Source organism: Ornithodoros turicata, chromosome 3 (assembly GCF_037126465.1).
Source record: "Ornithodoros turicata isolate Travis chromosome 3, ASM3712646v1, whole genome shotgun sequence".
Taxonomy (NCBI): Eukaryota; Metazoa; Arthropoda; class Arachnida; order Ixodida; family Argasidae; genus Ornithodoros; species Ornithodoros turicata.
Genome location: NC_088203.1, coordinates 92,293,605 through 92,309,989, shown reverse-complemented (window position 1 = coordinate 92,309,989; position 16,385 = coordinate 92,293,605). Strand labels below are relative to the sequence as shown.

General features: G+C 44.8%; 2 long non-coding RNA genes across 3 annotated transcripts; both read right to left on the bottom strand.

The window, feature by feature from the left end:
* Positions 1-10,449: 10,449 nt before the first annotated feature.
* LOC135387471 (uncharacterized) lies at positions 10,450-10,787 on the bottom strand. The gene is made up of 3 exons (XR_010421136.1): positions 10,717-10,787; positions 10,559-10,614; positions 10,450-10,463 (listed from the first exon to the last, which is right to left on the bottom strand). It is a non-coding gene; the product is annotated as an uncharacterized LOC135387471 (long non-coding RNA).
* Positions 10,788-10,863: 76 nt separating this feature from the next.
* LOC135387470 (uncharacterized) lies at positions 10,864-15,338 on the bottom strand. Of its 2 annotated transcripts, XR_010421135.1 has the most exons (13): positions 15,253-15,338; positions 13,432-13,562; positions 13,189-13,326; positions 12,882-12,935; positions 12,721-12,776; positions 12,577-12,625; positions 12,419-12,474; positions 12,259-12,314; positions 11,937-12,073; positions 11,331-11,826; positions 11,173-11,228; positions 11,024-11,092; positions 10,864-10,921 (listed from the first exon to the last, which is right to left on the bottom strand). It is a non-coding gene; the product is annotated as an uncharacterized LOC135387470 (long non-coding RNA). The 2 variants fall into 2 exon arrangements; XR_010421134.1 differs by having other exon boundaries at positions 11,024-11,077; positions 12,577-12,776.
* Between the last annotated feature and the right edge of the window lie 1,047 nt (positions 15,339-16,385).

The window sequence follows — 16,385 nt, the reverse complement described above, 5'->3', positions numbered from 1 at the left end:
GAAAACTCCGAGAGCTCTGTATTGCTGTATATATTGCTCGATAGTTTCTGCAGTTGGAATTATGCAGGAAGGGCTACAAAGACGTGCCATTACAAACTTCATTTGTCCGTTTTATTTTCTAGTAATGAATAAAATTTATTCGTAACACCGTGATGCCAAAGAAGATTTGCATAATTCAGAATGCTGGAAAGGTAAGCGGCTCTTGCCTATAGATTGCGCTAAAACTACTCCTGAAAAGTTCGCCCCGTAAAAGACTACGAGAAGGGCGAGAAGGATAGCACGACCCCTCTCCCATAGGACATTCTAGACTTTTTTCTAACCTGAAAATCTTGTTCGGATCCATTAAGTGAAATGGACTCGTCCTGCAGGGGTGTAAAGCACACCCCCATTGGACGAGTCCATTGATGTGCTCAGTAGAATAGGCAAAACTGGCAGTTCTCGCGCCCAAAATCCTGAATTTCCTGCGCAAAGTGCAGCGCCCCCTAGCGGGAACGTCCGGAACTAATTCAAGGCCACGTTTGAGGTCAAGCAAGGTTATTCAAGGTCAAACAAGGTCAAACGGGATTAATTTTTTTGGGCCGTTTTTCGACAAACTGTTCAGAGTTTGAAGGTCGCTTTAGAGGTCATGTAGAGGTCAGATAGAGGTCGTTCAGGGTCGTTCAAGGTCGTCCAAAGTGACTTCTAGGGAGTGGACTCGTCCGGGGAGGGAAAGGCCACCCCTTGGACGAGTTCATGAATGGACTCGTCTGAGGGGTGTCCTTTCCATCCCCGGACGAGTCCATTAATGAACTCGTCCAAGGAAAACCCTGACGCTGGAAGAGTCCATTTTTTCGCGTTTCTTTTGCAGGATTTTGTGCACAATTTTTGTAAACGGAGGCGCTGCAGTTCCGTATGAGTAGACTTTACAAAATTTGATTATGGGACACTCCAGGTGTTTAAAAAGTCCGGTTAGAGCTTCCTACAACCAGCACTGCTTAATATTAAATTCTGTAGGCCATCTACGATCAGATAGCTTACCTTTGATCGCTTACCGATTCTGCACTGTTTCGTCAAAACCATGCTTTATATGGCTTGGATTAATTTTATTAAACACTGAATCAAAGAGACACAGAGTTGAATGGCATATTAAATGAAACTGAATAAAGAACGAATTGACACCCGACAAAGGGTCTTCCGCCGTCAAATTCTCGTGGTACCACCGTCCTGTCCCTTTTGACAGTGTTTGCTGCGGCCAAATGTCTGCAGTTGTTATTCCTCTCGAATTCCATCTGCAGAATAAAGAGCACGTTTCACTGAGCATGTGCGCTTAGTTTCAGCTCAATAGGATAATTTTTACTATTTCACTAAACAGGTGAGAGTTTTCGGAGGCCAAATTTCGGCTCTCGTTCGTCCTCTCCCACTCTACCCGCAGAATAAGCAACACCTTTTACTTAGTATTTGTGCGTACTTTCTGCTCAATAGCAGCATTTTTATTATTCACTGAATATGTGAAAGGTAAGAAGAGTTTTCTGAGGGCAAATTTCGGCTCTCGTTCGTCCTCTCCCATTCTACCCACAGAACAAATAGCAGCCTTTACTGAGCATCTGTGCTTAGTCTCAGCTCAATAGGAACATTTTTTATTATTTCACTGAGCATGGAATAGAAGGTAAGACTAACCTCAGGGTGTTTCCTGAGGCCTAGTTTCGGCGGTTGTTTTTCCTATACCAGTCCATGTGCAGATTTTACCAAATATATGTGGCCATTTTCAGCTCAATAGGATAATTTCTCATTTCACTGAACCTGGAAAAGAATGCAAGACGAACCTCATGGTGTTTTCTGATGCTCAATTTCGCCTGTCCTTCTAGGTCTCACTCCACCTGCAGAATGAACAACCATACCTCCGTGCATGTGGGTTAGTATATGAGTGGGATGACGATGAAAAAGATGAGGCATACGCACTCGCACACACACATGAGATATCACACACGCAGGAGCTTCGTAACTGATGGGGATAGTAAATCATCCGGTCGGAGATGAAATGCTGTGAAGATCACATCGCCGCATTCATGGCAACAGCTCTGATGTCAGAGGAGTTCAAGCAGGTTAGAAAACGTCAGGAACACATAGAATGAGTGCAGGCGTTGACGGTGCTGCACAGGGTTAGAACAAGGACCCAAGATTGCTGCAAGGCTGAGCGGCTTTTTGTTGATACGGGTCAGTTGGGACTGGAGCATTGCTCTCTCCGAACTGTATAGAGTGCAGTCGATAAGGACGTGTCGAATGCTTGCCACTATACCGCAGTTGGAACACAAAGCAGGTTGAAGCATAACCTAGTCTGTGTCTGAACAGCGGGGTGAAGACCACATTGAGGAAGAAGAGCTGCAGAATGAAGGGTTGAATATGTGTGCTTAGTTTGAGTAGTTTGAGCTCAGTAGGTGCATCTTTATTGTTTCAATGATCATGGAAAAGAAGGTGAGACTAACCTCATGGTGTTTTCTGACGCCAAATTTCGGCGGTCGTTCTTCCTCTCATTCTACCTGCGCAACAAAGAGCTGAATGTGTGTGCTTAGTTTCGGCTCAGTGGGAGCATGTTCGCTATTGCACAGGGCATGGAAAAGAAGGTAAGACGCCTTGGTGTTTTCTGAGGCAAAATTTCGGCGGTTGTTTTTCCTGTACCATCCAGCTGCCGAACAAGGACCACATTTTACCAAATATGTGTGGCTAGCCTCAGCTCAATAGGGTCATTTCTTATTATTTCACTGAACATGGAAAAGAAGGTAAGACCAACCTCTTGCTCTTTTCTGACGCCAAATTTCGGCGGTCGTTCTTCCTCTCATTCTACCTGCGCAACAAAGAGCTGAATGTGTGTGCTTAGTTTCGGCTCAGTGGGAGCATGTTCGCTATTGCACAGGGCATGGAAAAGAAGGTAAGACGCCTTGGTGTTTTCTGAGGCAAAATTTCGGCGGTTGTTTTTCCTGTACCATCCAGCTGCCGAACAAGGACCACATTTTACCAAATATGTGTGGCTAGCCTCAGCTCAATAGGGTCATTTCTTATTATTTCACTGAACATGGAAAAGAAGGTAAGACCAACCTCTTGCTCTTTTCTGACGCCAAATTTCGGCGGTCGTTCTTCCTCTCATTCTACCTGCGCAACAAAGAGCTGAATGTGTGTGCTTAGTTTCGGCTCAGTGGGAGCATGTTCGCTATTGCACAGGGCATGGAAAAGAAGGTAAGACGCCTTGGTGTTTTCTGAGGCAAAATTTCGGCGGTTGTTTTTCCTGTACCATCCAGCTGCCGAACAAGGACCACATTTTACCAAATATGTGTGGCTAGCCTCAGCTCAATAGGGTCATTTCTTATTATTTCACTGAACATGGAAAAGAAGGTAAGACCAACCTCTTGCTCTTTTCTGACGCCAAATTTCGGCTGTCGTTCTTCCTCTCATTCTACCTGCGCAACAAAGAGCTGAATGTGTGTGCTTAGTTTCGGCTCAGTGGGAGCATGTTCGCTATTGCACAGGGCATGGAAAAGAAGGTAAGACGCCTTGGTGTTTTCTGAGGCAAAATTTCGGCGGTTGTTTTTCCTGTACCATCCAGCTGTCGAACAAGGACCACATTTTACCAAATATGTGTGGCTAGCCTCAGCTCAATAGGGTCATTTCTTATTATTTCACTGAACATGGAAAAGAAGGTAAGACCAACCTCTTGCTCTTTTCTGACGCCAAATTTCGGCGGTCGTTCTTCCTCTCATTCTACCTGCGCAACAAAGAGCTGAATGTGTGTGCTTAGTTTCGGCTCAGTGGGAGCATGTTCGCTATTGCACAGGGCATGGAAAAGAAGGTAAGACGCCTTGGTGTTTTCTGAGGCAAAATTTCGGCGGTTGTTTTTCCTGTACCATCCAGCTGCCGAACAAGGACCACATTTTACCAAATATGTGTGGCTAGCCTCAGCTCAATAGGGTCATTTCTTATTATTTCACTGAACATGGAAAAGAAGGTAAGACCAACCTCTTGCTCTTTTCTGACGCCAAATTTCGGCGGTCGTTCTTCCTCTCATTCTACCTGCGCAACAAAGAGCTGAATGTGTGTGCTTAGTTTCGGCTCAGTGGGAGCATGTTCGCTATTGCACAGGGCATGGAAAAGAAGGTAAGACGCCTTGGTGTTTTCTGAGGCAAAATTTCGGCGGTTGTTTTTCCTGTACCATCCAGCTGCCGAACAAGGACCACATTTTACCAAATATGTGTGGCTAGCCTCAGCTCAATAGGGTCATTTCTTATTATTTCACTGAACATGGAAAAGAAGGTAAGACCAACCTCTTGCTCTTTTCTGACGCCAAATTTCGGCGGTCGTTCTTCCTCTCATTCTACCTGCGCAACAAAGAGCTGAATGTGTGTGCTTAGTTTCGGCTCAGTGGGAGCATGTTCGCTATTGCACAGGGCATGGAAAAGAAGGTAAGACGCCTTGGTGTTTTCTGAGGCAAAATTTCGGCGGTTGTTTTTCCTGTACCATCCAGCTGCCGAACAAGGACCACATTTTACCAAATATGTGTGGCTAGCCTCAGCTCAATAGGGTCATTTCTTATTATTTCACTGAACATGGAAAAGAAGGTAAGACCAACCTCTTGCTCTTTTCTGACGCCAAATTTCGGCGGTCGTTCTTCCTCTCATTCTACCTGCGCAACAAAGAGCTGAATGTGTGTGCTTAGTTTCGGCTCAGTGGGAGCATGTTCGCTATTGCACAGGGCATGGAAAAGAAGGTAAGACGCCTTGGTGTTTTCTGAGGCAAAATTTCGGCGGTTGTTTTTCCTGTACCATCCAGCTGCCGAACAAGGACCACATTTTACCAAATATGTGTGGCTAGCCTCAGCTCAATAGGGTCATTTCTTATTATTTCACTGAACATGGAAAAGAAGGTAAGACCAACCTCTTGCTCTTTTCTGACGCCAAATTTCGGCGGTCGTTCTTCCTCTCATTCTACCTGCGCAACAAAGAGCTGAATGTGTGTGCTTAGTTTCGGCTCAGTGGGAGCATGTTCGCTATTGCACAGGGCATGGAAAAGAAGGTAAGACGCCTTGGTGTTTTCTGAGGCAAAATTTCGGCGGTTGTTTTTCCTGTACCATCCAGCTGCCGAACAAGGACCACATTTTACCAAATATGTGTGGCTAGCCTCAGCTCAATAGGGTCATTTCTTATTATTTCACTGAACATGGAAAAGAAGGTAAGACCAACCTCTTGCTCTTTTCTGACGCCAAATTTCGGCGGTCGTTCTTCCTCTCATTCTACCTGCGCAACAAAGAGCTGAATGTGTGTGCTTAGTTTCGGCTCAGTGGGAGCATGTTCGCTATTGCACAGGGCATGGAAAAGAAGGTAAGACGCCTTGGTGTTTTCTGAGGCAAAATTTCGGCGGTTGTTTTTCCTGTACCATCCAGCTGCCGAACAAGGACCACATTTTACCAAATATGTGTGGCTAGCCTCAGCTCAATAGGGTCATTTCTTATTATTTCACTGAACATGGAAAAGAAGGTAAGACCAACCTCTTGCTCTTTTCTGACGCCAAATTTCGGCGGTCGTTCTTCCTCTCATTCTACCTGCGCAACAAAGAGCTGAATGTGTGTGCTTAGTTTCGGCTCAGTGGGAGCATGTTCGCTATTGCACAGGGCATGGAAAAGAAGGTAAGACGCCTTGGTGTTTTCTGAGGCAAAATTTCGGCGGTTGTTTTTCCTGTACCATCCAGCTGCCGAACAAGGACCACATTTTACCAAATATGTGTGGCTAGCCTCAGCTCAATAGGGTCATTTCTTATTATTTCACTGAACATGGAAAAGAAGGTAAGACCAACCTCTTGCTCTTTTCTGACGCCAAATTTCGGCGGTCGTTCTTCCTCTCATTCTACCTGCGCAACAAAGAGCTGAATGTGTGTGCTTAGTTTCGGCTCAGTGGGAGCATGTTCGCTATTGCACAGGGCATGGAAAAGAAGGTAAGACGCCTTGGTGTTTTCTGAGGCAAAATTTCGGCGGTTGTTTTTCCTGTACCATCCAGCTGCCGAACAAGGACCACATTTTACCAAATATGTGTGGCTAGCCTCAGCTCAATAGGGTCATTTCTTATTATTTCACTGAACATGGAAAAGAAGGTAAGACCAACCTCTTGCTCTTTTCTGACGCCAAATTTCGGCGGTCGTTCTTCCTCTCATTCTACCTGCGCAACAAAGAGCTGAATGTGTGTGCTTAGTTTCGGCTCAGTGGGAGCATGTTCGCTATTGCACAGGGCATGGAAAAGAAGGTAAGACTAACCTCTTGGTGTTTTCTGAGGCAAAATTTCGGCGGTTGTTTTTCCTGTACCATCCAGCTGCCGAACAAGGACCACATTTTACCAAATATGTGTGGCTAGCCTCAGCTCAATAGGGTCATTGCTTATTTCACTGATCATGGAAAAGAAGATACGGCTAACCTCTTGGTGTTTTCTGATGCTCAATTTCGCCGGTCGTTCTTCCTCTCATTCTACCTGCGGAACAAAGAGCTGAATGTGTGTGCTTAGTTTCGGCTCAATGGGAGCATGTTCGCTGTTGCACAGAGCATGGAAAAGAAGGTAAGACTAACCTCTTGGTGTTTTCTGAGGCCAAATTTCGGCGGTTGTTTTTCCTGTCCCATTCCACCTGCAGAACAAGGAGCACATTTTACCAAATATGTGTGGCTACCCTCAGCTCAATAGGGTCATTTCTTATTATTTCACTGAACATGGAAAAGAAGGTAAGACCAACCTCTTGCTCTTTTCTGACGCCAAATTTCGGCGGTCGTTCTTCCTCTCATTCTACCTGCGCAACAAAGAGCTGAATGTGTGTGCTTAGTTTCGGCTCAGTGGGAGCATGTTCGCTATTGCACAGGGCATGGAAAAGAAGGTAAGACTAACCTCTTGGTGTTTTCTGAGGCAAAATTTCGGCGGTTGTTTTTCCTGTACCATCCAGCTGCCGAACAAGGACCACATTTTACCAAATATGTGTGGCTAGCCTCAGCTCAATAGGGTCATTTCTTATTACAGTCAACCCCCGTTTATCCGGACTTCATTTATCCGGATCCCGCGGTATCCGGACAAAAGGCACGGGAACGGATTTTCCTCCATGTATTTTGTTCTCGTTTATCCGGACTTCAGCTTCCGGACTCGGACAAGAATTCCAGGGAACGAAAGTCGAAAATTCTTGTAATCCAGCTTCAGATATCCGGACTACCGTGAGTAAAAGGAGACGCTGACCCCGCTTCGTCACCCTTTTCGCCGTGTTGGGGTTATTCCCGCCACACGTCAGGGACCTACATTCCTCCGTAGGGGAGACAACCGTGCACGATGACCCCCTTTTCTATTTGTGTGCGTTGGGTAACGTTGACCAGTCGAGTCATTTGGAAATATCTCGAGCACTGTGCGGTTCTAGAGGGGAAAACTCCAACCCGACGGCCTGCTGCTTACGGCCCGTTGGCCGATGAAGACATTCCCTAGCTGAGCTGCGATCCCTGATGCAGAGGCTCACTGCGACTGCCGTAGATGATGCTGCGATTTCTGACTACGTTGACGATGATAAGGATGATGATGCGTGTGCAGCTATGACTGATGACTGTGTGATTGCTGCTGTTGCCTCCGATGATGTGCAGCAAGACGGTGCCGATGACGCCAGTGAGAAACAAGGCTCCGACATTGACACTTTGCGTCTGTACTGACATTCTTCGAGCAGCGCAACAGCGTGGCTCAACTCTATGCAATTAGCAAAAGTCTGCAGGAATCGAGTGCCTACACTACTATGTAACAGCTGTCATTGACGAGATCTCTGTGTTTTAATTAAACCTTGCTCTGTAGGACGTTTCTATTCGGTCGTTTCATTTATCCGGATGCCCCGGTATCCGGACGATTTCGCCGGGAACGGCACCGTCCGGATAAACGGGGGTCGACTGTATTTCACTGAACATGGAAAAGAAGGTAAGACCAACCTCTTGCTCTTTTCTGACGCCAAATTTCGGCGGTCGTTCTTCCTCTCATTCTACCCGCGCAACAAAGAGCTGAATGTGTGTGCTTAGTTTCGGCTCAGTGGGAGCATGTTCGCTATTGCACAGGGCATGGAAAAGAAGGTAAGACTAACCTCTTGGTGTTTTCTGAGGCAAAATTTCGGCGGTTGTTTTTCCTGTCCCATTCCACCTGCAGAACAAGGAGCACATTTTACTAAATATGTGTGGCTATTTTCAGCTCAATAGGATCATTGCTTATTTCACTGATCATGGAAAAGAAGATAAGGCTAACCTCTTGGTGTTTTCTGATGCTCAATTTCGCCGGTCGTTCTTCCTCTCATTCTACCTGCGGAACAAAGAGCTGAATGTGTGTGCTTAGTTTCGGCTCAGTGGGAGCATGTTCGCTATTGCACAGGGCATGGAAAAGAAGGTAAGACTAACCTCTTGGTGTTTTCTGAGGCAAAATTTCGGCGGTTGTTTTTCCTGTACCATCCAGCTGCCGAACAAGGACCACATTTTACCAAATATGTGTGGCTAGCCTCAGCTCAATAGGGTCATTTCTTATTATTTCACTGAACATGGAAAAGAAGGTAAGACCAACCTCTTGCTCTTTTCTGACGCCAAATTTCGGCGGTCGTTCTTCCTCTCATTCTACCTGCGCAACAAAGAGCTGAATGTGTGTGCTTAGTTTCGGCTCAATGGGAGCATGTTCGCTGTTTCACAGAGCATGGAAAAGAAGGTAAGACTAACCTCTTGGTGTTTTCTGAGGCCAAATTTCGGCGGTTGTTTTTCCTGCACCATTCCACCTGCAGAACAAGGAGCACATTTTACTAAATATGTGTGGCTATTTTCAGCTCCATAGGATCATTGCTTATTTCACTGATCATGGAAAAGAAGATACGGCTAACCTCTTGGTGTTTTCTGATGCTCAATTTCGCCGGTCGTTCTTCCTCTCATTCTACCTGCGGAACAAAGAGCTGAATGTGTGTGCTTAGTTTCGGCTCAATGGGAGCATGTTCGCTGTTGCACAGAGCATGGAAAAGAAGGTAAGACTAACCTCTTGGTGTTTTCTGAGGCCAAATTTCGGCGGTTGTTTTTCCTGCACCATTCCACCTGCAGAACAAGGAGCACATTTTACTAAATATGTGTGGCTATTTTCAGCTCCATAGGATCATTGCTTATTTCACTGATCATGGAAAAGAAGATACGGCTAACCTCTTGGTGTTTTCTGATGCTCAATTTCGCCGGTCGTTCTTCCTCTCATTCTACCTGCGGAACAAAGAGCTGAATGTGTGTGCTTAGTTTCGGCTCAATGGGAGCATGTTCGCTGTTGCACAGAGCATGGAAAAGAAGGTAAGACTAACCTCTTGGTGTTTTCTGAGGCCAAATTTCGGCGGTTGTTTTTCCTGCACCATTCCACCTGCAGAACAAGGAGCACATTTTACTAAATATGTGTGGCTATTTTCAGCTCCATAGGATCATTGCTTATTTCACTGATCATGGAAAAGAAGATACGGCTAACCTCTTGGTGTTTTCTGATGCTCAATTTCGCCGGTCGTTCTTCCTCTCATTCTACCTGCGGAACAAAGAGCTGAATGTGTGTGCTTAGTTTCGGCTCAATGGGAGCATGTTCGCTGTTTCACAGAGCATGGAAAAGAAGGTAAGACTAACCTCTTGGTGTTTTCTGAGGCCAAATTTCGGCGGTTGTTTTTCCTGCACCATTCCACCTGCAGAACAAGGAGCACATTTTACTAAATATGTGTGGCTATTTTCAGCTCCATAGGATCATTGCTTATTTCACTGATCATGGAAAAGAAGATACGGCTAACCTCTTGGTGTTTTCTGATGCTCAATTTCGCCGGTCGTTCTTCCTCTCATTCTACCTGCGGAACAAAGAGCTGAATGTGTGTGCTTAGTTTCGGCTCAATGGGAGCATGTTCGCGGTTGCACAGAGCATGGAAAAGAAGGTAAGACTAACCTCTTGGTGTTTTCTGAGGCCAAATTTCGGCGGTTGTTTTTCCTGCACCATTCCACCTGCAGAACAAGGAGCACATTTTACTAAATATGTGTGGCTATTTTCAGCTCCATAGGATCATTGCTTATTTCACTGATCATGGAAAAGAAGATACGGCTAACCTCTTGGTGTTTTCTGATGCTCAATTTCGCCGGTCGTTCTTCCTCTCATTCTACCTGCGGAACAAAGAGCTGAATGTGTGTGCTTAGTTTCGGCTCAATGGGAGCATGTTCGCTGTTGCAGAGAGCATGGAAAAGAAGGTAAGACTAACCTCTTGGTGTTTTCTGAGGCCAAATTTCGGCGGTTGTTTTTCCTGCACCATTCCACCTGCAGAACAAGGAGCACATTTTACTAAATATGTGCGGCTATTTTCAGCTCCATAGGATCATTGCTTATTTCACTGATCATGGAAAAGAAGATACGGCTAACCTCTTGGTGTTTTCTGATGCTCAATTTCGCCGGTCGTTCTTCCTCTCATTCCACCTGCGGAACAAAGAGCTGACTGTGTGTGCTTAGTTTCGGCTCAATGGGAGCATTTTTGCTATTGCACAGAGCATGGAAAAGAAGGTAAGACTAACCTCTTGGTGTTTTCTGAGGCCAAATTTCGGCGGTTGTTTTTCCTGCACCATTCCACCTGCAGAACAAGGAGCACATTTTACTAAATATGTGTGGCTATTTTCAGCTCCATAGGATCATTGCTTATTTCACTGATCATGGAAAAGAAGATACGGCTAACCTCTTGGTGTTTTCTGATGCTCAATTTCGCCGGTCGTTCTTCCTCTCATTCTACCTGCGGAACAAAGAGCTGAATGTGTGTGCTTAGTTTCGGCTCAATGGGAGCATGTTCGCTGTTGCACAGAGCATGGAAAAGAAGGTAAGACTAACCTCTTGGTGTTTTCTGAGGCCAAATTTCGGCGGTTGTTTTTCCTGCACCATTCCACCTGCAGAACAAGGAGCACATTTTACTAAATATGTGTGGCTATTTTCAGCTCCACAGGATCATTGCTTATTTCACTGATCATGGAAAAGAAGATACGGCTAACCTCTTGGTGTTTTCTGATGCTCAATTTCGCCGGTCGTTCTTCCTCTCATTCTACCTGCGGAACAAAGAGCTGAATGTGTGTGCTTAGTTTCGGCTCAATGGGAGCATGTTCGCTGTTGCACAGAGCATGGAAAAGAAGGTAAGACTAACCTCTTGGTGTTTTCTGAGGCCAAATTTCGGCGGTTGTTTTTCCTGCACCATTCCACCTGCAGAACAAGGAGCACATTTTACTAAATATGTGCGGCTATTTTCAGCTCCATAGGATCATTGCTTATTTCACTGATCATGGAAAAGAAGATACGGCTAACCTCTTGGTGTTTTCTGATGCTCAATTTCGCCGGTCGTTCTTCCTCTCATTCCACCTGCGGAACAAAGAGCTGACTGTGTGTGCTTAGTTTCGGCTCAATGGGAGCGTTTTTGCTATTGCACAGAGCATGGAAAAGACGGTAAGACTATCCTCATGGTGTTTTCTGACGCGCAATGTCGGCGGTCATTCTCCCTTCTCGCTCCACCTGCAGAATGAAGAGCTGAATATGTGCGCTTAGTTTCAGCTCAATAGGAGCATTTTTTGTTAGTTCACTGGCATGGAAAGGAAGCTCAGTAACCTCCTGCTGTTTTCTGACACCCAATCTCGGCGGTCGTTCCTCTCATTCCACCTGCAGAATATTGCTGAATATGTGTGCTTAGTTTCAGTGCAATAGGAACACTTTTACTTTTCCAGAGAGCATGGAAGGAAGGTAAGAGTAACCTCTCGGTGTTTTCTGAGGCCAAATTTAGGAGGTCTTTTTTTCTGTTCCAGTTCGCCTGCAGAATAAAGAGGAGCTTTTATTGGGTATTGTTCGCTGAATTTCAGCTCAATAGGAGCATTTTTATTTCTTCACTGGAAATGGAAAAGAAGGTAAAATTCTTGGTACTTTTGTAAGCCAAATTACGGAGGTCCTTTTTCCGGTTCCAGTCCATTTTGATTATTTCACTAGATGGAAGGTGAGACTATAAGCTCAAGGTGTTTTCTAATGCCCAATGTCGGCGGTCGTTGTCCTTGTCACTCCACCTGCAGAATGAAGAGCTGAGTATGTGTGCTTCGTGTTAACATTGCCTTGAGCTTGAGGGAAAACACAGGGCGAGAACGTAACGAGAAGACAACCTCAAACCGTTCTGTTCATGTGTGCTTACTTTCAGCTCAATAGGAGCATTTTTTGTTATTTCACTGAGCATGAAATAGAAGGTATGACTAACCTTATCGTGTTTTCTGAAGCCAAATTTCAGCGGTTGGTTTTCCTCAAGGATTCCACCTGCAGAATAAGGAGCACATTTTACCGAATGTGTGTGCTTACTTTCAGCTCAATACGAACATTTTTAGTATTTCCCCGAAAATGGAATAGGAGAAAAGGCTAACCTCTTGGTGCTTTCTGAGGCCAAATTTTGGCGGTTGTTTTTGCTGTACCATTCCACCTGCAGAACAAGGAGTCCCTTTTACTAAATATGTGTCACTATTTTCAGCTCAATAGGATCGTTTCTTATTTCACTGAACATGGAAAAGAAGGTAAGACTAACCGTGTTTTCTGACGCACAGTTTCGCAGGTCGTTCTCCCTCTCGCCACACCTGCAGAATGAAGAGCTGAATATGTGTGCTTAGTTTCAGCTCAATATGATAATTTTTATTGTTTCACTGATCAGGGAATAGAATGTTAGACTAACAGCTTGCTGTTTTCTGAGACCGAATTTCTGCGGTTTTTTTTCCTACACCATTCCACCTAAAGAACAAGGAGGCCCTCTTACTAAATATGTGTGGTCAGTTTCAGCTCAATAGGAGCATTTTTTTATTGCCTCACTGGCATGGAAAGGAAGGTAAGACTAACCTCTTGCTGTTTTCTGACGCCCAATTTCGGCGGTCGCTTTCCCTCTCGCTCCACCTGCAGAATGGAGAGCTTAATATGTGTGCCTAGGATGAGCTCAATAGAAGCATTTTTATTGTTTCACTGATCATGGAAAAGAAGGCAAGGCTCTTGGTGTTTTCGGAGGCCAAATTTCGGCGGTTATTTCCCCTGTACCATTCCACCAGCAGAATAAAGATCACGTTTTACTGGGTATGTGTGCCTATAGTTTCAGCTCAGCACGAGCACTTTTTATTATTTTACTGAACGTGGTGAAGAAGGAAAGACTAACCTCTTGGTGTTTTCAGAGGCCAAATTTCGGGGGTCCTGTGGGGTCTTGCACCGTATTGTAGAGCATTGAGCAATCACCCAGCCTCATTACATACGACACAAAAGATACCACAGGTCCTCGTTCCTATTCTCAGTCCACCTGGAGAATAAAGAGGTCCTTTTACTCGGTAAGATTTGCCGAATTTCAGCTAAATAGGAGCATTTTATTTCTCGACTGAAAAGGGAAAAAAAAGGCAAGACTAACCTCCATGTTTCCTGAGGACATATTTCAAGGTTCCAGTTCCTTCCCAGCTGCAAAATAAGCAGCACCGTTTACTGAGTATATGTGGTTAATTTCAGCTCAATAATAAAGGTCCTTTTTCCGTCCAATTGTACCTGCAAAATGAAGAGCATATAGTGCTGAGTATGTGTGCTTAGTATTATCTCAATCTCACTATATCTATTCTTGGCTTTCAATTCCGAAGGCACTTCTTTCTGCAATGTTTCTAGTGGATGAATACATTCCCCTAGAGAACTGAGCCAAAAGTGAGCCAAAGAAGCTCGTATATTTTCGCTCTGAAAATGAAACTAAATGCAAGACTACCGAACGTTTACATCGAAAAAAAAAGAGAGAGAGATGCTTTCTCATGTATCTCACATGCATGTGGCACAACCGTGATGAACGTTGTTGAAAGGGTACCGTTGTCGAAGCACCAGCAAAGGGGGTTAGCTGGGATATGTTGATCATATAGTACAGGTTATTTTCTGACAGCCCCAATAAAATATTTCGAACTGCCACTACATTAGTACTATGCCCTTTGACTACTACCCCTGAGCACATCGAACGATCTGTCTGGCTCCTTTTATTTACAATTTTACCATTCATGGACCACTGAGTGTGACAATTTCTGACGTTTACTTCGAAGAGTTCCCGATTTTTAGACCTTCTTGCATTTCGATAACCTCTCGATTATTGATACTATGGATACTTTATTTTTCTATTCTGCACTTCAATGTATCCTTACAAGTATTTCTACTTCCCGAGTTTTCTGTACTAATATTGTTTCCCGAGTTTCAGTACTGATATTGCTTCCCGGTTGTTTCCGACTTTTATTATTTGTTCGACTTTCTGGTATGTATCCATTCTTCAACGATTAGTGTCAGCAACGGCCAACCAGTGGTCCAACACTCGCTTTTCGGATGCCACGAAATACTTCTCGTCAGGATGCTGCATAAACTCATTGGATGCGACTCGAACGTGGCTTCTACAGCTCTGTGGCCTTACCGTCTACGACAAGTTGACTCTCGAAGATGCCGTCACGGTGGCGATCTGGAAAATGTAGAACACATGCTTCTCCATCGCCGACACTTCCAACTTTTCTCGACCACACTTACAGTACCTCAGTCAACTATACGCCTTCTCGCTATGACAGAGCTGCTTGTTCCATGATCAAATCTAGCCCGCAAACTCTCTGCCATGAAGGCATCCAGTGCTAACCTTTTGGAAAACCTGATACATTGATCCTCACAGTCCGGCTCATCAACGAAATCACAACCTCTTTGTTTTTCTAAGTGATCTGCAGTTGCCGGCTCTCGTAATGAGGCAGCTCTCTCACGAAATCTCTCGAGCTCTCTCAACCCAACTCAACTCTCTGTAATAAAGGGCGACATTTCCTCGACTTTGAGGGCTTCATGATATTACCACTTTCTTCGTTGTCAATTTTGAATTGCAGTTCTGACAGATAATTTTATGGACAGCCGCCATGACCCGACTTCCTATGACCACGTGACGCTGTGACACAAATTGCCATTCCTGACAGCGCTAAAAAGCTACCGCACTTGAACGCGTTTGACACAAAGAAACAGTATTATTGGTTTCAATTTTACGGTTGTGCCTACTATCGATTTAATTGGTACACCTCGGGCTCGCCAACGCTGTGTCAGCATTGGTTCACGTTAGGCTTAGTCTAGACAGCATATGAGCAGGGCATGCCTTTCCCTTAACAAGGACGATTACATGCTGGCGTCCGGAAGGCCTTTCGGACAATTCCGTGTTGTGTATACGAAAAAGGTGGTGGGAAAATACCTCCAAACACCAGTGCTTTCCCTGCTGTGCTGGGAGGTGCGCCGAGAGAGTGCAGATGACTGTTTTCTGTACTGCAAACATATTCACTGCGCATGTTCCCACGTCGCGTGTTTTGCCAGACTGGAAAAGAGATAACCGAACCGCGCAAAACGCCCCGTCAAATCAATTCAGATCACGCACGTTCAGATAACAGCCTGACGATGCCCTGTGAAAACATTGAGGTGAACCTGCTGATAACCTGCGTAAGAGATGGAGCGAAAAAGATGAAATGATTTGCCAATGAAACACTGAAATTTTGCCAAAGCACTGAAAGTTTGCCAAATATGCATGGCCATGCCTTGCATTTCCAATGTTTTTGCTCATATGGGTTTATTGCGACGACGATGGCAAGAGACACTGAACGGTTTTCAATGTTCAACTTCTAGTCCAGTTGTTAGCCCAGGAAGGACTGTAGAAGCTGTAGTATAGCAGCAACCAGTAATACAAAGGGTATCAAAAATTGAGAGCACAGCCGCCATCTTCACAATAAGGACGGGAAGAGTCTGTTGAAAAAAAGAAAATACATGAACTGAAATCAACCACACACAATCAGGGAAACTCGGTAAATAGTGTCCTGCCCTGCCTTTTCGACCCCAGGTTCAATAGTACAGAATGCAGTACTACAGAAAAAGACTTATCACAGATACATATCATTCATGAGGGTGAGAGAGCAGTATGATTACCGGCAATTCCTTATAGACGCGCACATTACCTAAATTATCCTTACTTCCAGAGCCTAGCAAAACTAGTAAAGAATGATCAAGGACGCTGTTTGCGCACTGCCGACTTGGTAAATTCAGAGACCGCGAAGGAAATGCGGTTACACTGTTATTGTCTTGCCCTGCAGACCCAGTTGTTACATGATGTTCTTTTTCTCGTATGATAACCTGAAACTGTCACACACGTTAGTACCGTTATTAAATACTCATCATTTCATAAGCACCCGTCATATCAGGTCCATCGTCTTTGTTTCGCTCGCGATTATTATTATTATTAGTCTTTGCCGCTGAGGGTGACCCTATCTACTCTGCCTACGAATATTAGTTTTTGTGATGAGTTTTATATTGTGCTTATTATCCGTTCGTGTTTGTATA